This window comes from Anser cygnoides, chromosome 1, assembly GCF_040182565.1.
Source record: "Anser cygnoides isolate HZ-2024a breed goose chromosome 1, Taihu_goose_T2T_genome, whole genome shotgun sequence".
Lineage (NCBI taxonomy): Eukaryota > Metazoa > Chordata > Aves > Anseriformes > Anatidae > Anser > Anser cygnoides.
Window position 1 is genome coordinate 181,029,693 of NC_089873.1, and position 23,241 is coordinate 181,052,933.

The 23,241-nt window shown below is 38.6% G+C and overlaps 1 protein-coding gene across 7 annotated transcripts in view; it reads right to left on the reverse strand.

Annotated features, from left to right (window-relative positions):
- The window catches only part of ENOX1 (ecto-NOX disulfide-thiol exchanger 1), a 364,265-nt gene that overhangs the window by 330,995 nt on the left and 10,029 nt on the right, over positions 1-23,241 (reverse strand). Inside the window, exon 1 of one of the 7 annotated variants that reach the window (XM_066988311.1) lies at positions 12,452-12,473. The exons of the other annotated variants lie outside the window; for them this stretch is intronic. The gene's annotated coding sequence lies outside the window, so the exon portion shown is untranslated. Of the gene's footprint in view, positions 1-12,451; positions 12,474-23,241 lie in introns of those variants that run through there. 7 annotated transcript variants of the gene reach the window in all.

Below are 23,241 nucleotides of genomic sequence, written 5' to 3' on the forward strand. Positions count from 1 at the left end.
CTAAGAAGGAAGAAATGTTTGTGGAAGCAACACTGTCTGTGCCTCCTGCCAGCCGAACTACGCAAGCATCAAGTTGTTTTACTCAAGGCCCTCAGTAAACCCACGCTTCTGAGGCATCATGAAAATAGTCAGCCGTTGGCTGAGAAATTTGCTAACGTGCAGCTGCATGTGAAATTCATTCACACCAAAAGGTTATGTGTTTAAAAATGGGCTAAAATCTCTAATAGGATCTTGGCAAATACATTTGAGGTACTTTGAAGCCTGAGGTATCTCAGTGAGAGTGTCTAGATCCAGCAATATGCCTACATGTTTGCTGAACTGAGCTCCGAGTCATACCAAGCCCATAAGTAAAAAAGAAACATGATCTTATTAATCTCTTTAGCTTCTCACAAAGGCAGGTCTTCCCAGAAAATAGCAGAAAAAAAAAAAAAAAAAATCAAAAAAATCCTTACCTACATTACAAGGACCCTAGCAAGAGCATCAGCTATCTTTAGTAAGGCAACATGCAGGTAAGCCCCAAGAATCTCAGATTCAGAAGGCAAGGTCCTGACCTAGCAAGGTCAGCTAGGCTTGCTCTCTCCTCATCCTTCCTTCTCATGCTCTTGCTGGGGTAGAAGAACCATTTCTAAGTAGCTGGATTCACACATCCTCCCACTGAACCCATAATGGCCAAACTAGGTAATTCCCCAGATTCTTTCCTAACATTTCATGGAAAGCTTTTCTTTCTCTTTGTGGATCACAGCAGCATTTCCCAACCTAACCCAACTAGCATGTGGGAAATACTATGTTCATCTCCTCCAGAATTCACTAACCTATTCCATTTGTAACCAGTGTGGCATAAGCCACAAGGTTTCTTAGCTCCTCCAGACAAAAGAGCACAAGGAGAGGACTAGATGAACTTTCCTTGGCACAGCCTCTTTCAGGAAGCTGCTGTTTCCAGGTTGAGGAAACCAAAGCTGACAGCTGAAAAACAGTAAAGTCTGCAGTTCATTTCCCCTTCAGCAGCTGTATATGGAGGCCAAAATGTATGCAGAAAGCAGAGAGGTAAACAATGGAGATGAGCAATACATACAATGCACACAATACGTACATACAACTCCTCACTTTTGGGATACTTAAGTTATCCTCCCAATTTTTAGTGGAAACATTAGTTAGGGTTTTGGATACAAGAAAATAAATGTTCAGGATTCTAGCTGATATTTACATCTATCCTGGGCAGCTACAGAATGACGTATGAGCATGTCTGCGAAGCTGAGAAGGAAATGGTGCAGCTTTGTAAAATTAGCAGCTGCTGACCCATAACTAATTTGCAATAGCGTTATTTTTCAAGCTCATTAATGAAGTAGGATATAGAAATCCAAGATACTGCATTAAAATGTTAAATACAGCAAAGGCACCTTCCTAAGCAAATCATCAGGGCCACAGCATTATGGATGCCATCTATAAACTTTGCAACAGACTGAAAGAATGGAAATGAAAACTTGTAATATGAAGCCTGTTGGGTTTTCATTACTTTCTCTCTGTATGCTTTCAGCAGTAACTTACTAAAAGGGCATTTTTTTATAAGTTGATGGGTCATTTTGTGAAACTGTGGCACTTTAGTCAAAAATAACTCACTGAAGAAACACTCACTGAAGAAACAGCATGAGTAATAGAGCCACTTACCACACAAGTAAATAAGTGCAGATTTTTCCTGCAGTAACTAACCACATCACAGAATAGTTCAAACTTTATTCCACATATATATAGTACCGCATTTTAAAATGTTGCTCATGTTTGTGCTGTTTGATCACAAGTATCTGTGAGTGTGAGATTTTTGATTGCTGTCTTTTCCTTCAGGTGATGAACTGTACTGTCAGGAGCCATCATTATTAATTGCAGAAGTTTAAGTCTTTGAATTTACGATCATTACCAGCTCAGGGCATCAAATGTTGAAAGTAGCGCACATCTGCTGAAAACCTTAGCAGTGATTGACTTGTTATAAAAATTGCTTTGTGAAGACTACAGGACTTGATTATACTGGTGCTGCATTGCACTCATGTACTCACCACTAGCACTTCTCTGCACAACTCCAAAATCTGATTCTGTACGCTGCTGCCTTTTAGGTACTGTTCCTTATTGACTCTGTTATTTGCTGTCTCTGCAAGGACACCTTCTCTGTCCTTCTGCCTCTTCGTGGAAGGATTTCTTTCCTTTCCTCTGTCTTCATTGTCCCCCTGTAATGCCACCAAGAGGCCACTAAACATTTAATCTTTGGAGCTTCTCTGCTTGTCCCAGAGATATGTCACACATTTTACAGTTGATAATGTTCTTTCCCCTGTGTACACAGGATGTTTAGTGTAAAGGCTGAGGAAAAGGGCAAATAGCTGCTGTACTGATTCCAGGCTTTGTGGCAACACTGATAAAGCACTGCTTTTCTAAACAGCGCTGGAAGACTTATCAGTGTTCTCCATTTTAGGATACACATGGAGATCCCAAGACATGGCCCACCCTACATTTCTGCTGCATACACTCCATTTTAATCCTAGTTGGTGACAGGTAGGTAATATCTTGCATACTTTTAAGACAGTCCTCAGGCAGTACATGTTACCAAGAAACAAGGAACTCATTCAAGGAATTTACCAAACAGACCAGATTATGTACCTATCAATTTACTTCCTCAGAGATTATGAAAACATTATGGCTGAATACAGGTTTCTTGGAGAAAGTTCCTGTACCTTGCAACATTCATGCTGGATTTATGCCAGAGTATAATTACTGCTAGTTAGCAATATGCCTTATTATCTCAAGGCAATTTTTTTAAACATCTAATTCTGGAAAATGTCCCCCACAAAATATTAAGTCTGATGATCAAATTTGCTCTGCTTTTTCCCCTTACTTGATGATTCAAAATTATGTTTTTATCACGCTCCCTTTAATTTGAAGATAAATTACACAACTGTGTTACCACTAGCCTGACCTTGTAAAATAGGAGGGACAGGTCTCTCAGCAGGTAGAGGATGGGATGCAAAATGAGATTAAAAGATGAAGCCACCATGGTTCTTTCATGGAGAGGATCTGAAACTGGCAAGTCAACAAATGTCACTGTGCTGAAATTACCTTGCATGGATGTGTCACTCTGAAGACCTAGAGGGTGGGAAGAGCAGATGGGCCCCAGAAACAAAGCCAATTGAAATAACAATTAGAAGTGCTGTGTGGTTTCTATCCATGCAAGGCAACTGCCACTGGGTATATGAAACTAGATGTTGTTAGTCTTCTCCATACAGTCCTAATGCATTATCATGCATAAAGCTTACTTGCAGAAGTGCCTCTTTTCAGTGCTGCTTTATTGTGTTCCTGCTGGCTATTAGGATCTCTCTGTTCCTCAAAGCAGAGCCAGAGGAACTCTCTGCCTTACCAAGACACGAAGATCTTCTCATCTGGTCGATGGTGCTTAGAGGCTATAACATCTTTAGCACTTTAATAGAGCTAACAACATACTGATTTTTACTAGTGCCTCCTTAATTAAAATGCTTGTCAGCTCCCCTAAACAAGGTAAGTGCTTGGGGTTTTAATGGGGTACAAAACCTCTGCTCAGATCAATGTGGCTAATCTCAGTTTAAGTCCACAATGCCAGGTGCACCATTTTCACTTTTCCAGCAAGAGATACTTGTTTCAAGAAATAGATCTTCCCCTGAATGAACATGCAGTTCAGGAGTGGAAATACTGTAGAAGAAAAAAAAATCCTTGATAAATTGTTTTTTGTTGGTGGTGGTGGTTTGTTTGTTTGTTTGTTTTTTAATTGGGAGAAAAATCAGAGTTAAAAACAACAAAAGTGCCCCAAATTCCAGCAAGTGGGAAACATTGTTTTTGCAGACATTACTTGGGACTCTTGGGATAAATACCAGGACAATAAAAAGCAGCTTGGTTTATTTCATTTTCTTTCTCTTCCCTCTTCATCATGGTGTTTCCGCCTTCCCCTCCCCTACCCCCCCTCACATATAGACATTTTAATTCCCTGACCTCTATTAAGTCTTCACCTTGATTTTCAGTGTTCCTATTTTGTTTCTTCTCCTCCTTCCCTGAACAACCCAACTCTTCTTTAATGCCACTGCTTCCAGAAATAAAAAGAACCCCTACTAAAAAGATCTCCAACCCATTTGTAAAATGGAAGCAACTTCACTTAACAATTCTCTATTGAAATTAATAAAGCTTCTCTACGGACAAAGGTGGTGAATCACCTTTTCAAAAAAAAATTGCAGCAATTAGTAAGGAAGTTTAATGAGCGATATTATAATTTAATAGTTATGCCAGAGAGCTATTAAAATATAGTATCATATATTAAAACTTCTTATTAGCTACTGCCATTTACTAACCAAAAGAGTTGATTGCTAAAGATGAGCAATCAAATTTTAAGCAGCAAGATTTTGTTGCTGTCCTGCTGCTCCATCAGCTAAAATGCATGGATAGAAGGGGCATCTGCTGTAAAATGGACAACGCAGCAAGCTGTCAATTTCATGCCACAAGGAAACCTTGCTTCCCTCTAACTTTTTTCCTCACAGATTGATTAAAAGAAAATACACACACACTCCTACCTTAGTAACCCATGCTCTAAATGGAATCATTCCCCTAACTTTGAAAACAGACTCATCAAGTTCAGCTGAACTGCCTCTGTGCTTAAAATATCCATGCATGTGTTTATAGACTTAAACTGTGTAGTATTTTCAGGATAATCAAAATTGATGTACAGCAAATCTCTTCTATATTTATTTAATGTTTTGACATCTCAGGAAAAGTGTTAAGTGAAATGACAAAGCCCAAACAGCAACAAGAACAAATGCACCACTAAAAAGGCACACAAACTATTACAATGAAACAGTTTAGTTAAGGGCATATGAAATAGTGAATGCATAAAAATAAATGAGGAAAGAATCCCCCTGGAAACAAAATTATTTCAGTTACAGTTTATTTTGATCCCTTTATGATGCATGTACATTGTAAATGAAAAAACTTGCAAATTGCCAGCTAAAAGATATATCAAAGGATTTTACCATCCCTACTAAGTGAACAAAACCACATGATGCTTATAAGACAGCACTTTGTTAATTCAAAATAAAATGTTCATTAAAATAATAATAATCATCATCATCTAATTGCATTTCACTAGAGAATCTTTTGAAATATCAAGTACAACGAGCATCATATAATCTTCTACTAAAAATAATTAAATACCATGTAAGTATATTCCATACACAAACATGAAAGACCTCTTCAAGGTCCATTTCCTATATATTTTCTAGCAGTCAGAAGTGTTCATTCCAGGATGAATCTAAGATGGCAAAAGCTGTCAATGGGCACACTTTACCTAAGTTTGCAGCACTTTAAATGAGTTCCTGTGCCTCTCAGTGCATGTTCAAATTCATATTTCTACTCTTTGACACTTCACTTGTGAATAGTGGCCAAAAATATCTTTTCGTCATTACTACCTGGCAGAATTTCACCTGCTTCACTCAGACGAAGATGTGATCACAGAGATCCATTCCACTGTCACTTCTCCACTGAACTGCTGTAATGTCTCCTACTTGCCTCTGACAATGGAGGGTACACCTCATAAAACATGCAGCCATATGTCTCCTAATGGGAACTAGTGGATATGGAGTGGGTAATGTATATATAATATTAAAAAGTCACATTTGTGTTGCGTGCTTTAAAATTCTTCCTCAACTATAGAGAGCTCGGGTCTGACTATCCTCTAAGAAATTGTCTTCACACAGCACTAAAAGCAACGTCGATTAAAACTGATAAAAACCAACTGATAAAACAGCCTACAATACCTAACCTCAAACTGTTGGGTTATGGCACTTCCACTGAAGACAGCCAGAAAATCTGAGTACAGAATTCCCTTCTTTAAGAGGAAATGCAAGATTTTGCAAAGGCCTTGCCATACCCGAAGCCACAATCCCTTAATTAGAAAGTTCACTTCCTTGCCCAGCTGACCTCTCAGCAAGGAGACAATGGTTGAGTGGACAATGGTTTCTGCACAGGGAGTGCAGAGAGCATGGCCCTAAAGCAGAAACTTGTGTGCATGCTGTCTAGACTAACATGCTGAAGACAAACACGTAGACAGACCTCAAGTGTTGCGAATGCATGTGAAGAAGCAGTAGTCTGAGCTCTGGCCATAAACCACGTGCAAAGCTACGCTAGTCTTGAATCTAAGCCAGCAGAGAAGAGAAATCTAGAGTTTGCCTTTAATAGCAGGCATAAATGTTTTCATGCCAGCCAGTCCAAATCAGGAACTAGCAGTCAGCAGCCTACAACAGCTGACATTTCTTTCTCTCCCTTTTCTTAAGTGGTTTGCAAAGATATATTTGTGGGCAAGCCACTGCAACAAGCCAGGCTGTACCAAATGGAAATGTGTACAACTATAGTAAGTTCCTTGTCCACAATAAACAGTTGTAATCATGCAAAACACTGAGAGAAATAGGCATTCACAACCGGTGTCCTTGAGGACTCCACAGAGCACCCCCAAAATGAACACCCTCTTGCTGACCAGTGCCAAAGTTGGGAACTGGAGGGGGGGGGGAGATGAAATAGAAAGAAACTCCCTCTCTCTCTGCCAAGCCCTCCACTTGTTTTAACAAATGAGCCATTAGCATCTCCAAATTATCTGGCCAGAGCTACAGCCAGCTCCCTTTCATCCAAGACCAGGCCGCAGCCAAACATTAGGAAATTACCAGCTGGGTCCAACACTAAGGCAGCAGGCCTGCATATCATCAGCACCACAGCATCAATGAATCCCAAGCTGTGCTCTCCTTCACCACCTTTGTCTATACACAAAATGCACGTGGGCAACTGCTCGCTACAAAGCCTGAAGGTATTATTACTGGCCTCAGTCACCAGGATTTCCTCCGAAGGAACCTGGGAGCAGAGAGAAATAGGGCTACTTAAATTACTTAAATATAGTTCTAGGTACCCATGCAAGAATTGTTCAAACACAATCAACGCCAGATCTGTATCACCCCTTGAATTAGTGTGAACATCCACAACAGTCTTTTCTAAGAGAAGTCCACAAATAGGCTGGAATAGTACCTACTGTTGCACTGCACGCAACTAACTAGTTCTGTGAACTCAGCTAACACAGAACACAGAAATGACACTTCCCCAACACTGACAAATATCTCACTGCCGCTTCTTAATCTCTTTGTCCCAGAAAGAGAAAGCAGAGATGGGACAATTAATTCTAATGGTACTTAGCTAGTTTACCTGAAGGTAGTAACCAACATAGGAAATTTTGGATATGCAAATAGATTTTGTGGTGCTTCTTGAGCTTCTGCTTGCTTAAACACCCTCTTAGTCAGACATCTTGGTAGGAGCTCCTAGACATCAAATACGGTGACTTTTTACATTTCAAGAAAGAGAAAAAATGTTTATATGAATATGCAGTACAGTACTCCAACTGAGAACCTCAGATTTTCTAAGTTACAAGGCAGTCTACATTACTTAGCCGTAAAGTGCTATACCTTTTATGACACTGCAGATTACATAGGACCCAGGGCAAAAGAAGCCCTCACATTAAAAACAATCAGATTAGCATAATATGAGCAGGAAAGAAAAATGCAGAAACATTTGGGGAGCTTTTAATTTTTTTTCTTTAAAGCATTTCAACTCCTCCAGCCAAAGTAAACGCATCACAGATTAGTTCTCAGAAGTGCCCTCAGCCAAAAAGTAAGTTATTATAACATGGAGAATGATATCGGGAACTAAGTAAAGCTTTAACAGCCTCCACGGAACATAATAGATGTGGGGGGCTCAGAACACAGACTGAAACAAGCACACATTAAAGTTTTCAGACCTAATAAAGACATTGAAAATCGGGTGAGCTAGCAAGAACACTGCTAATGCATATACCTCTTAGTGCCATTATGGAATTAAGAAGGTATTATGCTAGTTTTGACTCATACAGTTCCTGTTAAATTTCCTATAGAAATGGCTTGATGAAATAAATAGCTCCCCTTGAACCCACCTAAAGGCAACAACTACTCTTGCTGGTGCTGAACCAGCAAGGAAATATGGTGTGTCAGCATCTTGGGACGATCATCCCTGCCGGACAGCATCCTACCATCTACAATGGATCAAACAAAATTATAAGCCCCAACCATTAAAAAATAGTGACTTCTTTACAGTGAGATTTATGGGAGGGGAAAACAGAAAAAGCTTTCTAACAATCATTTTACTTTGGAATAGAGCTTAACATTTCATTTCTTAATACTGATTCTTAAAGAGATTTTCCAATTCATGAGAATTGCTTTCTGGGACTAGACCAATATCTCACTGACAGAAACCAAAGAAAATACACAGATGAGGCAGTTAAGGAATAACCTGTCTTCTTGGAGTTAAGAGGAAGCTCCTTTAGTGCCCACCCACAGGCACAATCCAAGCCTGATCCTGGTTAGTCTCTGATCCCAACCTGGTGTCCCAGTCCATTCTCCCTGTGGCCTGGACCTCACCTGAGTGAGCTAACTGAGTCCAGGACGGGTTGCCAGCACCAGTTCTGCAACGTCCCTTTCAGATTTCTACACTCCTCCCAGATCAATGGAAAAGATGAGCCCCATTTCCAGAAATGTTTTCCTCTACTTGCAAGTAGGACAGCAGAAACTGCTATCAAAGTACATGGTAGAAAAAGTGCTCACTCACTTCTGACTCTGGGAAAACTGCCTTCAAATTCAATCCTAAACAGCCACATAAGATGTATCCCAGAGGCAATGTTCTGCACCTTAAGTTAAGATAGCTGAACCTCCTAGATGCTGATCATTTGCTACCTCATTTGTCCAAGTATCCCATCTATTTTCAAATTATCCCACAATGGCGTACAGTTGGTGATGAAAGGCTTAAAAGAAGGTGCTGTTCACCACTCTCACAGTAGCAAAAAGATATTCCACTTAAATTGTTGATCTCAGCTGAAGGACACGAATTGAGTACATAACCATCCTACAGTTTGTGTAGTCAAGATGTCACCCACGCTAAGATTGAAATCTATACCTATAGATATAGATCTAGAAAGGTATCTGTCTCTCTCCATACAAAGGAAACTAGGGTGACTTCTAAAAAAAGGCATCTTTCTTAAACACTTCACGTGTTAGCTGGGATGAATTCAGGCTATGCTTCCCGAAGATCCAAACTACCTCCTTATTTTCTCAGCAACATCAAAGAGATGAACATTATCTAGGACGCATAACAGTTTTGGTCATGTAGTTTACTAGACATCTTAGAAACTGACACACAAGACAGCTTTAAAAAAATAAAAAGAAGAAAGGATGACATCCTCACACACATACAGAGGCTCAGTAAATACACTCTCTTTTGCTATCTCCACTAGTTCCAAGAAATGGCAGTCTAGATTTTCATGCCCTGTTGGCTCTGCTGCACACTACAGATAGACAAGTGGATGACTGATGGATTCTACAGTACAGGAAGTCTTTCTTGTTGGCAAATGCACACTTGAAAGAGGATTACTGATCTCCAAACCACAGCAGAAACTAACAGGGTCTGTAGACCACTTGTTTGAAATTTACATTTAGTGTATGACAAATACAAATATTATTTTGGGTTTGAATACCCTTGGGTTATCCATACAGTGCTTATTCTAATTCTCGGTGAAGCAGGTATTCAGAACTAGGTAATATGAGCATTGATTCTCAATCTGTGTCATTAAAGACAAAATTTACAGTAAAATTTCATACCTTTGCCTATTGGAATTGATCTGAATTGGACAACACATTTTCATACATTTTCAATAAGCTCAGGCAGAGTTTCCCAGCTAGACAGTCAGGAACTGAGTGCACTCTGGTCTCAACGCATTCAGTGAGGATGTCCCTAAGCACTCTTTGGTAGGCAGTGTTAGCTCTTCACCTGGTTTGTGTGGCACATGGTTTTGGGATAGTCCTCCTGTCCTTCATCTCTTCAAAGAAATATGAATCAGAGATGCAAGCGGATACTAAAGACCCCATGACAGCTAAATCAGTCTTTCCCAGGGTCACACTTCCACAGACAGTCAGGATTTATAGTCCAGAGCCAACTCAATCAGTTTTACTTTACCTAGACTTTATACTTCTACGCTTCCCTTTCCTGCAGTATGTTTCAGCTAAAGCCAGAACACTAACAGGAATACGGGATCCTTTTCTCCCAACAAGACTCCTCTACTGAATCACATGCTGTTGCCTTATCCCCCACTTAGAGTACTTCCTTCCTCCTAGGCCAGACAGTCAAGCAAAGCATTATTCCCTACAAAAGTCAGCCAAGCTTCTGAAGCTCAGCAAGCTCCCCAGGGTCTCATTTATAAACTTCCTTTGTTCTGCTTCTGGAAAAATAGTGAATGTTTCCACTGCTTTCCCTGCAGAGTAACTTGGCTGAAGCCTCTTTTCCTAAGACTTCAGTGCCAGTTATTCCCACTTCAGTGGGTGCCATCGAGGCTAATGGTCATCTATCACTCTTGCTCTGAGCCCCAACAGCGTTATCGCCTGAGGCATTCTGTGAGAAAGCAACTGAGCCAGAATTCATAAACTGCACATTGAGATTCCATAAATACAATTTCCAAACCAACTCTGACTCCTTTCTCAAGGAGCTTTTGAAAATCAAATGAGTCCATCAGTGAATCCAGACATCAGCAACTCCAAAATGAAAAAGGCTTGTGTTCTTGGCATGAGATTATATCAACAGGAAAGTGATCCAGCAGCAAAACCTCTCCATTTCTTGTAACATAAAATTCATTCTTGGGTATTTCCGTCAAAGATGAAGGAGTATTGAACAGTTAATGGCCAAATAAATACAGAAACTTGGTGAAACATCAGGAGTGATCTAGTGATTTCATCAGCAGATCTCCAGCTTCTTTACACAGAAAAAGATTTTGCCTAACTCATCATTCAGTAGTTCTAATCCAACCTTGAAATCGAATACAACCAGGGCATGTCTCCCCTTCAGTTCTTACTTAACCTCCCCAAATTAGGAGACATAATGCCACTTTCAATTTTCCATACAATTCCCATGGCATTATGCTGAAGTATTATGACATAAAATTAAGCCAAGTATGCTGTTCTTTATGAGGGAATTTTTTACCCCTTACTTTAAATTGGTCTAAAATTCCTATCAGATGCCACAGTAAGAGCTACCCTTCTTTCTGGAAAGAAATTTCCCTGCATTGAGGCACAATAATCTTCTGTGATATGTATACGACATACCGCTTTGTACAGGCAAACAAATGAGATTGGAAATCAAAACCTAGTCAGAATGACACTCTTATGACAATATCACAGCAGTCTTAAAATACCAGCTACGTATTTTTTAGTCCCCTCGGATATGTTTTTCTAAGAGCTTGCAGAAAGGAACACCATCATTTTTGATGTAAAGAACATTGAAGATTTAGTCAAAACACCCAAACAAATTGACAACAAAAATTTTAAACAGAAAAAGAACAGAGGGAAACATTTGGACTGCAAAGCTCTTATGGACGATATCAAGATTTCCTCAGCTTTCACTAAATGGAAGTTCCTCTTGTCCGTAACCTCCACAGGGCAGATAGAAGGGAGGAAATAGAGATTTTGAAGCATTAATTAAAGAGCTGAAGATGGGAAAAGAATATGAAAATGGACTTCTTTCCTTCCTTCACTTGAAATACTGAAAATTGCTATTGTGCAAACAGTTCTTTTCTACTGTGCACTCTTTTTGTTGTGACTTTTAAGCCCCTAGACACAAGGCTGAGGAAAATGAATGCTCATGATATATTTGAACAGATCCTCTCCAAAACGAAAAACAGCAATTAAGAACAACCTTTCCAGACAAAAGGATCGTAACAAATATTCACTGGGATGATTCCCCCATTCATATCATTTAAGGGAATGATACCACATACAGTGTGTTGAAGTGAAGTTTCACAATACATCTCCTTCCTGTCACTGTAACGACAACCCAAGGGAGTGTGGTGATACTGCAAATGTTCTTGTCCTGATCATGTTCTTCCTGAAATGGAAGCTCAAATGTAGAAAAATAGAGAATATTTTCCAACACTAACTGCCATGTTACCATACCTTTAAAAAATAAATACATAAAAGAGTTCTGTGGCATATTCTGTGGCAGAAAAACAAAGCTAAACAAAGACAGCTTCACTATCCCCAAACAAGCTTCTTTTCAGGGAAAATCCTATTTATTCTAGATTTTGAGATGGCAGCTAAACTCACACAAAAAATGGCATCATACGAAATTAAGTACTACCTACAAACTACAAATCTGTTCCACTTAGGTACGTAGAGCAAACGTCTTAACACCTTTTATTTGGGAATATTTGGTGCAGCCCTCAGAGCAGCTGAGAGCTCCTTTGAGCTCCTCAAAGATCAATCTGTTTTGCAATCACACCAGACCTGTCCTCTGTTACTCTGAATTTGATCACTCTTTGCAAAGAACGGCATGATGGTTCACTTACTACAGAGAAGATGCTGATACTTTTTTTCTCCTGAGCCCAGGTCCTGACATATTTTTCTTCTTCCAGAAGGTAGTCAAAGCACATATACAGCTCCCTACAGTGGAAATTCACAACCAGTCAGTTAATCTACTTCAGATCCCCTTATACTACCCTTGGGCCATGCTGTAACTTACGCAATTTGTGTAAATCATGTATTATTTTGTTCATTAGCACTGATGTTTGTTATAGACCCCAATACAAGATTACAGTTAGATTAAAAAAAGAAACAAACAAACAAAAAAAAACTATTTCACATACAGTAGAAGGCTGATGGCATCCACTGGTCAAAAATAAATAAATAAATAAACACTCAGATACTGTTGCAGTCAAAGTCATTGCTTTGCTGAAGAATTACAGATTACACTGAAATTGAATTCCTTTCCTAAAGAATGGAGGAAAACACACACAAAAACTCTGCCTTTTCTCTTCCTTCCACCTGAGCCCCCGTTGCTGCTAAGTGCCTAACAAACATTTACCGGGATAGTCCCTAACAATTCTCTCGGAATTAGTAAGGCAGTATGCACCTTTGCAAAGAAAGGGCAGAGACCAAGCAATAAGCTTTTATGATTTATCTTTTCAGTTACAAGTGGAGGCAGATATGATGACAAATACATGTTTCAGAAAGCTGAATGTGTTGTTATAGCACAATACTGTGGGATACCAAACATTTCCCTTTCTACTTCAGTTTACATGAGAATACCAATACTCAAGATTTCCCACATAAATGGCCTGTTTCATTTTTAAGTCTGATTTTGTGTGGTTTTGTGTTTCTTCCCCCCTAGAGATCTTAACTATTTCCTCCCAGTGTTCTGTCTACGGTGTGATACATTCATACTTTTGGCCTTGGGGTTACAGTGCAAAGATCTTTTGTCTGAACAATCCCTAGCAGGGGACTGAAGCAAAGATGGGTAAAATCCATACCACGAGAAAGTGCAAAAGGATGGGCCAGACATACAACAGGCAATCAAATAACATATGGCAAAATCTATGCCATTCAGTGGGGTCATTTTTAACTTCTTGCTTATGCACGTATATAGTAACAACCACTTCCACCTCAAACCATGAAATAAGAAAAAAAATACAATAATTTCTGACTGAAGGAAACAAGATTCAAGTTCTCACTAAGCCAAAGTCAAGCAATATTTTTCTTTCTCCTCTCAAGAGAATGCACTGAAAAGCCTTTCTATTCACAGCAAGTAATGGCAAGGCTTACACTAGACAGCAATCCTCACTGAGTACATGTAGAGATGGTGGTTTCATAGCATTCCCCAAAGCACGCATCCCCATTTGGGATGTACCTGTGTGAGAGCTACAAACCCAGCACACTTCGGGATCCGGTCTGCACAGACCAAACAAAAACTTGTTTGTGCTTTAAAATTTGAGCTGTCTTTATTAAGTGCAACAGTGTTAGATACAATGATGTTTTGAAATATATTTTTATACAGTTAACTGATGGGAGATGAGGCTTTTATATTCATATTAGAGATATTTTCCAAGTCATGTTACATTACCTCCTGATATAAAAAAAAAAAGAAGAAACAAAAACAAAAAACAACCCAGCCACTTCAAAAAGATGTATAACTTTCTAGAAATACACCAGTGATGCATGTGAATTGATGTTAAGTTAGAAAGCAAGCTTCCAAGCCAAAACTATGTATAATTTCTACTACCACACAAACCAAAACAAGACAATGCTTGCATAAATATTCCTACTATGCTTGTCACTCTGTTTCAGTTACATGCATCCTGGTCTTTCCATTATTGAAATTTAGAATTAATGACCCACTGAGATTTATAGGGCTAATTACATCTCTCAACATTACCACTTCGTAGGCCTCTGCAGCCTTAAAACAGACGTTGGAAGGTCACTAGGAAAACTCTCATTACGTTCAATAGACATCAAATGAGGCCTTTTGCCAATAAATAATAAATAAATAAAAATAAAAGAGAGAGAGAAAGAGAATTCTTCATAGGGGACACTTAAAAAAAAATCCACTTCTATCAATATTTCCGTAAAAGTACTCACTGTGCATTTTTTGAGAGAACTGATTAGTAGCATTTTCAACAGCACAGTCCAGTTGAATCCATTTGTTTTTCTTCATCTCTTCTAAAAATTTGGAATAAGTACTCCTGGACTTAGCACTGGTCATTAGGCAGTGGGAAATGAAGGAAAAGTTTGTGTCTATGTTAACACACGTATGACAGATATTACCAATAAGTTACATCTGTAGGGATTGCTCAGTGTTCATGAAACTGAGGAGTTCAACTGGCAACAACCCCGGTAAGTGAGAAGTCCATAAAATAATTTTGCCTAGTTGCACTTACTGAGACAGCTGAAGTTTGTCTTTGCTCACATACAGCATTGCACACAGATTGCTCAATGTAGATAATTCCATATGTTTTTGTGTTTCCTTTCCCCCTTTTCACGGGCATGTCTTTCTTTAAGGAACCCAAAGTGCTGGGACTGATGCAAGTCACTGAACAGTAATCACAAGTTGCACAACAAAAAGTTTGGAAATGAAAAAAAGCACAGCGTTTTTGTAAGAAAAAGGCTGATTGACAAACAGATATGAACAAAGACATTCAGAACTCAAAAATATTGTGCTTTTTTTTTTTACCTTCAAAAATTTTAACAAAAGGAAAAGAAATCCTGAGTAGATAGCTAGTCAGACTTCTGCATAGCAAGAATTAAGCCATTCAAGTACATACAATTTATAATAAATGCCAACCACCATCTTTAACTACAGCACCACTGACAAATGCCACCATAGCTAAGCTAGAAATGCTCTGCATTTTGAGTCATGAATAGAATGTGCTCAGCCTAATTTGCTATATACGATCATGCCATCCAAGTACAGGCAGCAACATTTATTGAGAAATTCACTGAAAGATAACAACTGATTTAAAAGGAGTTCATGCAAGTTTAGTTAAGAAGCAACTTCAGAGATTATTTTCAATTACTGAGATAAAAATCACAGCTTCTCTCTGGACAAAAAAAGGAAAGTTATTTTTCCATACACTATATACAGCATATGAAAGCTTTAAGAACAGCCTGATTTCACAAACAGTATCAGGCTTCTACTAATATTCCTTAATTCTGGTTTTCCCTCCCTCAAGTCATTTTTCAAATTATTTTCAACATTTTATTTGATCGATTAATAACAAGCAGCTTTTCTGCTGCAGATAGCAGGTTACAAAATTCCCTTTTACATTGAACAGGCTTACCCTGCTCTAACTGATTTTTTTTTGTTGTTGTTGTTGTTTAGTTGTGGTTGTTTTCTTTTACCAGATCTGTAGGGTTCTGGCCAAGCATTGTATTTATCTGCAGAGAACTCCTCATTGATTTCAGAGAGAATGAGGATGACAGCAGGACACGAGCACTAATTTTCAATCCTCCTAAACTAGCATGAGGGTCAGGTTTATGAATTAATAAACCAGAAATCCTCTGTTAACTTGCATCAAAAAGAGCTTTCCCAGCTTGTCTTGAAAGGCCATGGATCTGGGAAAAAAAGCCCCATTTTCAGCTCCTCTAAACTCACTATCAAACAGGTCAGCATCCCTATTTAACGAGCAACACGTGGCATCCTCAACTGATGCACGGGGGATACATCCAGGCTGTCTACTTTACACATACAACTTTGCTGAGACTTAAACTTGCAATTGTAGGGTTCCTGTACACTCAGTGGAGAGATTCAGACACCTGGAGCAGGCAATTCAGAGCCCAAGGGGCTGCACTGATGGCACACACTGTGCTAGCTCATAATTAGCACACCTGTGTTGCATGTTCAGAGTCTGTCCAGTCCCTCTACAAATTTCCGCACAGCACCCTACTGCCTCATTTCATTACCTGACTAAGAGAAAGAAATCTGCATATGCAATATAGCCATAAACCTCTTAGGGCAACAAAAAGCCTCAGGTGTTAAAGGGCAGGATGTATGTAGAAATAAAGAAATGTGAGATTTATTTTCCTCAGCACGTAAACCTGGAGACTTGTCATGAACATATATTAGCCCTCTTAAGATAACTACTCAAGATACCGATGGAGCTGACAGTGCAATCTTGTCAGGCTCCCATCAGACTCATGTTAGTAGTATTCAGGGCAGACGGCAGCTCCAGAGCAGTTTAGCCTCCCTAATACATTCCATCCGTCTTACAAGGTCTGTTTTATTAGCTTGAGAAAATAATAAGAATAAACTGTATTCCAAACAGTAGAGTCACTGAGAAGAAACAGATTTCTTGGAGGTAAAACAGGAAAGCGTATACGGCTGAACAGTGAATGGCTTACTAGACTGGGAAAAAAAACACCTTTGGAGAGAAAGTACTGCTATCTGTATGCCTTTAAAGACAAAAGCAAAGGTTTTCCAGTCGTAAACCATCAGAAGATTATTGGCTGATCACCTGCTGTCTTGTATGCACATCAAGCTGTTGTTACAGCAAGGTTTGTTCACTTGCATTGCCAAAATGAAGGTCTCTTAAAAAATAAAAAAATAAAATAAAATAAAATAGACCATTGAAAATAACTCCCTAATCTGCCATCCTTTCAATAGAACTGAAGTGCTCTTCACACACATAGTACACAAGCATCTTGAATTAGCAGGGAACTATTTTTAAATACATGAAGGCTAAGATACGAAATTAGTTTCATGGGGAATGAGAACCTAAGAGATTATTTACTTTCCCTTAATTACTTTGACTCACCACTCATTTAGCTTGCCAATAGTACTACCTATTTCACACTCAAATTTTGAATCTAAAGACATGCAAGTATGTTTTTTGAACATTTAAGATTATGGATCTTGGTGACATAACTGCATTTCTCAATGTGACTGACCCACATATAAGCTACTTAAAGATACTGTACGGTACAAATATTTCTTTCTTTGGAACAACTGCCTCAAAGTAAGGATCCCTGCATAAAAATAAGCACCTTTCTTTGAGCAAACGCATGAAAATTCTGATAACTGTACAAAATTATTATAATAGATGCAGGTAGCCTATTATACTACTGATCTCATATAATGAAAGGAGTTAAACAGAAATTAGTACTAAAAAAAAATATTTTTGAGAGAAAGGAACTCAGGTAACAAGACAGTACAACTTCTAAGCCTGAAAGAAAGGCTCAAGTTTCTAAGCCTCAGAGTAACAAGAAATTAAGTGCATACATTGAATAATAAATAAATAAATAAATAAATAAATAAATAAATAAAAGTAATAATAATAAGCTCTATAATCTTATCCCTGTAGAAAAAATAAAAATAAAAAATTATTAGGATCTTTTTGACAGAGTCTTGTAACATAGGAAAGTGGGAAAACAAAAATAGAAAGGGTGAAGGGAGCAAAGAATAGGGAAGTAATAAATGTATGGTGATCTAAAAAGAAAATAGCAAGTCTGAAATATAAAAGAAATGGAGGCCACAGTTTAAAAAAAAAAAAAAAAAAGACATGAGACAGGAGAAAGAAGGGTTAAAAATAAAAGGAGAGAAGGCAAGGGATAGGAAGACATGGAAGACATGGAAGGGACAGCTTAAAAAAAAATAAAAGGAACCACAACACAGCTCTAAATTCCTCCTTCCTCCCCCCCGCCCAAAAAAAATTACAGTGGAAGCCAGAGCTGGAAGAAAAGCAAGTGCAAACCATTTCAGTAGCTAATGAAGCTCCCTTCAGTGCTGACAGCCCTGGGAGCAGTCCTGTCTCTGTCAAGCAGCGGGACTTTTGGCCAGAACTTCTCTTGTCCCCTTGGGAATAAGGTTGAGCTGAAGCAATGCCTGGATGATTTTCAATGCTTTAACACCTGAGACACTGCGTAACATAACATCAGCTCTGGATTTTTTAGGATGACTAGTTTTTGCTAAGAGGATTAAGAGGTGCAAAAAATGTCAAAGTACTTTCTATACGTAGCAGCACATACTACTGCCACCATGTATCTGAAAGTGTGAGTTTGTATCTGAAATTATGAATTTCCTCATTAAGCAAAGTTATCAAACCATTAACATTATAAAGTAAGAATTCTATCAGCTGACAATGACTAATTTAGCAGGAAAAAAATAGAGGCTATTAAAGCAATTAGCAAATGAAAAATTTTAAGCGGTGTTTCTGAAGATTTTCAAGAGATTTGATGAGAAAGAAGCTTGGGCTTTGGGTCACAGTTTTCAGCAGTGAATTTTGTGCTTTTCCAGCAGAACAACCATTGCAGTGTAGAAAAAGAAAGAGGAGAGACCCTGAATAGAATTTCTCAAATCACTTATTATAATATAATGAATATTAACAATACATAGTACAAATTCTCTTGAGAATTGACTATTGCTGGGTTTTGGATCCCTTCTTCTAGGCTGTTCAGGTTGCTAGGGAATTTCACAGTTAATGGTGTATTTCCATATGAATGTTTGAAGAAGGGGGAAGGGTTTGCAAAACTGAATCTTAAGCATGGAGTTTTCTTTGTGCTTTTGAGAAAAAAAAAATCCAATGTTCTTGTAAAGCTGAAATAGGACACTCTTTCAAACTTACTTATGCATTATCTACGTTTTTTTAGGAGAAAAAAAAATCATAGAAAATAGTTAGAGTCACTGTGAGGAAGAGCTTGCTTCTCTTGCTATGGCCAGCAGTAATACACCAGACTTGCCATGGTACACACTCAAAGGGCAACAAGTGGTCTAGAAAACATAGCAGCTGTATTTTGCTTTGATGGTTAAAACCAAGAGATATATTTTGTTTTAAACAGATTATATGCACATTTTTCATAGACCATTTGGAAAGCACATAGCTGTGGGCTTCCCAGTGACAAATACACAGAGACACCAGCAAGTGACAACATACTTTGTACTCCTTGACATGGATGAAAGAATTCAGTTCAACTGTTCTATTTTTTTCTATTTCAAAAGAGAAATGCCTAGGAAAAAGATCTTTTAGCCCTGCTTCCTGAGAACAAAGCTTAAAGGATGGCTTTATCTTTCCCATCTTAATCTATTTCTCCTTTCCTCAGTAACTTTGGGTGTCATTGGTAGACATCAACGAAAACTGAAAGAGGGCAGAATCCCTTCATTTTTCTGAAAATAAGTGGCTGGAAAGAGGGGTAAAAATAACTAATGTCCCAAGGTTTGAAAGGTAGGTATTCAGTTTTCTATCAGAAAATGCACAGAGGAATCGCCACTGAAGAAGAACCCGCAGAAAACAAGGCAGGGTTGGCTCCAAGCTCACACCACTACCACTTATCTGGTTATGCTTTCCCATCCTTCAGAATTCAAAACATCTCAACTCTGGCAACTCTTATTTACTGCCCGTGTACAGTAAATAGAGACACACTGTCATTAGCAGCTACTGTGACAGTTGATCTTCACACCACAGTATTATCCTAATAAACTGTTTCTATGCCCCAGGGTCTTTGTTCTCATACAACTGACCTAACAGCTGGTCACCCTGGATCTTACACAAAGCATGACGAGCACAGAGGTTATATGAGTTAATTGCATAGCGACTGCAGAGTAGCATGCTTTCTTCCGTTCAGCAATGTGTTTTTTCTCTACTGAAAACAATTGGAGTTACACTGTAATTCAAGTTAATGATAGAACGGTATATGTGGATAACTCTATCATTAGTTAATGTTACCACCACACGAGCTTGCCTGTATGGTATTTGACAACAAAATTCAAGTTAAACAACCTCCTCCAGAATGAAGACAATATTGGATTAATTAGGTAACTTGCTAGACATTTAGAAAATGAAGATGAATATCCCTTTTATAACCATATTAAAATCCTGAGGAATAAGAACCAGATTGTAATCTGTTATTGTAGTGTAAATCATGAATATCTCCAGTTTGAATTAGTTGAGATTTAAATCCCTGGAGATCAGAATCTGGCCCCATCAATCTTAACAGAATATTTGACTTATTGCTCGCATAAAAAGGATGTAATTTCCATCAACACATAATGCACAGGAAACCATTTGTTTCCTAGGAGAGTTCAAAATTCTCAGAAAAAATGTAAAAAAAAAAAAAATAAAAAATCTACTTATTCTGGTAGTCCTACCATCTTCTATTATTTTTATTGGTCTGTATGCTACTTTTGCTTTTAAGTATGGAGTGGAAGTCAGGAGAAAGGCTGAAACTGGGTTCCATTACTCAGCCTTTTCCCCACACATTTCCCAGAACTCAGGCAACTTTCTTCCTCCAGCTAAAGACAGCTGTTGGAAATACTCCAAGAAGTCCATAAAGATTTTACTAGGTAAAACACAAACCACACATTACTCAATTCATTTTGTAACAAGATTATTCCTTCACATTGGTCCAAAACTGAGACCATGCAACTCTGAAAATACACCAAAATGTAGTAACTGAGTCACTAGTCTCTAAATAGTCTGGCCTAACACTCTCTCAGTCTATTTTTAGTTGTGCTTTAGCAATCTGGGATATGTCTACATAAGCCTTTTGAAGACAGGTTAGTTTTCTCTCTGCCTAAGCTTCCTGATACTTCCATACCAGCCGGGGCTGAACCTCAAGTTGTGTTAGCAAGGGATCATGAAAAAGTGAATTTATCATAATGTTTCGAGCCTAACAGTGCAGGATGGCAAAACGTTCAACATTGGGCTTGGCAGGAAAGAAAACGCTTTCAGATCTGAAATGTATCCATGTTAAACCTCCAGCATCTCCTATAACGTGCCTGCTACATTATCCATTATTCTGACACAAACAGACTGACCATCTGCATTACAGTTTAAGCTGTAAACCACACCCCTTCCGATTGTCCCATTTCCTTTTATCCCACTCACCGTAGGGCTTGGCAAGAATCACAGACAAATAGAGCTGGAAACAACTACATGACAGGGTCAGTTATCTCCTTCAAAGATAACACAGTTACATCTAAAACACACTTAAGAGACCTCAACAGATACAGGCCCCACAACGTTCACACAATCCACTCCAGTACCCCTCGGCATTCTACCACTAGAACATTTTTCATAAACTCATTCTTTCTTGCAACATAGTCAGCCTATTACCCTTACTCATTGTGGGGTTTGTAAACAGACTCCCCCCCCCCCCCCCTTGTATGTCAGACTTCATCCTGTTCTCCATCGTCGTTCAAAGCATTAATCCTATCAACTAGTTTCTATAGCTGCTGAGGACTGTTTTTTTGTTTGTTTGTTTGTTTTTTCCCTCAGATATTGACTGTTATTTATTTGCAAGCTGAAGGAAGAAAATTTCCACTTGAACTGAAGTGTCATCAGGCTGCAGTTGGTCAAAATCCTTCTGAAACCATCATTAGTTGTGTTCCTAAGGTTTTGGGTTCCTTGGGGATTATCTTGCTGTGTAAAATTTATACAAAAAACATATTCAATTTCATTCTAAATACACCTGCATTATTGAGGACCACAGAGTAGAGGCAAAAATAAAGACAAGACCTTTCCCCTCAGTGGACGACCAAGAGAAACTGAAGGAAGAGACCATAAATAACCTTTTCTCCAACCAACTCTTAGTTCTGGTGACTGTTCTTTCTCACCGAGAATGAACTCAGCATTAGGACAAACCTACTTCAGAAGTTCTCATTTCATTTTGTTTCTGCGGCTGCTACGCTTGCTCCTCAGGCACTTAGAGAACACCTTGTCATACAGTCATTCCATGGGATCCCTTAGAGACATGACTGATAGCGCTACAAAGGCCCACATCTTTCCTTGCATGGATGCTTATAGCTACTCTCTGAACATTTCTCATATCCAGTGAACCATCTTGCATTAATGTAAGTGCTGTTTATTTTAGGCTTTGGTTTTCAGTTCTGCATTTCTTTTTTCCTTTATCCATTGAACGGTGAACGAGTGAATTTAAATCTCTTTAAACGGGCAATACACAGAGGCTTATATCTCACCCTGTATTGCTCATTTTGTGTTATGCTGACAGCAATGTTACCACAAAAGAAAGTTTCTCATCAAGTTTTAAGTCTTCATTTTCCTAGTGTTTAAGACATGAATGGCTATTGCTCTTTGTCCTCCCTGATGACAAAGACAAACTGATTCCTCTAGAACGAAGTGACGTTGAAGAGCCACTGAAACAGCTAGAACAGTGACTTCAGTGCTCATCACAGCTATATTTCAGTGACGGCAAGGGTGTCAGAGCATCTCATCTCCCGTATTATCAAACTCAATATTCTGCTTTTGATTCAATTTTCAGTTCCATCTGGCAGCCCATTTGCCATTGAAGAACCAAAAGAAATAGATTTTCTGCATGATTTCAAGATGGCCACTAGTCTTTTCCATCTAGCTACTCTCATGTCTCTTATACCTTAGATATAGAAGAATTGTTTGATTATAGTGTTTGACCACTTCATACTACTCCCTATATTCTTGGGCAATATGAGCCTGAAAAAAAATATTACTTTTATCAATTCTATTTCCCTTGTAGAATACAGCACCAAATAGAATCAACTTCTTTATGATGGAAAAGGTAAACCTAGATGACAGACTGGCAATCTTATAAACAGCTGCACTGTCAGATGTGCTGCCTACTTCCAGATTCTAATTAATGAAACCCACTCTGACTGTGCAGTACTCCATTTGCTTCCTTCTCACCACTGTCCACGGAGGGTGGATTACATTAAGCAGCTACTCCGTTCTCATTATCAGCAAGACTTCTCTTTCCCTATCCCCAGAGACTTTATGTAGTTACATAATCTCTCTTAGTATTTCCCAAGAAACATAAAAAGAAATTCCAAATTTCAACCTTTCACTTAAAAAAAAAAATGTTAATAGTTTCCTTCTCAAACAAA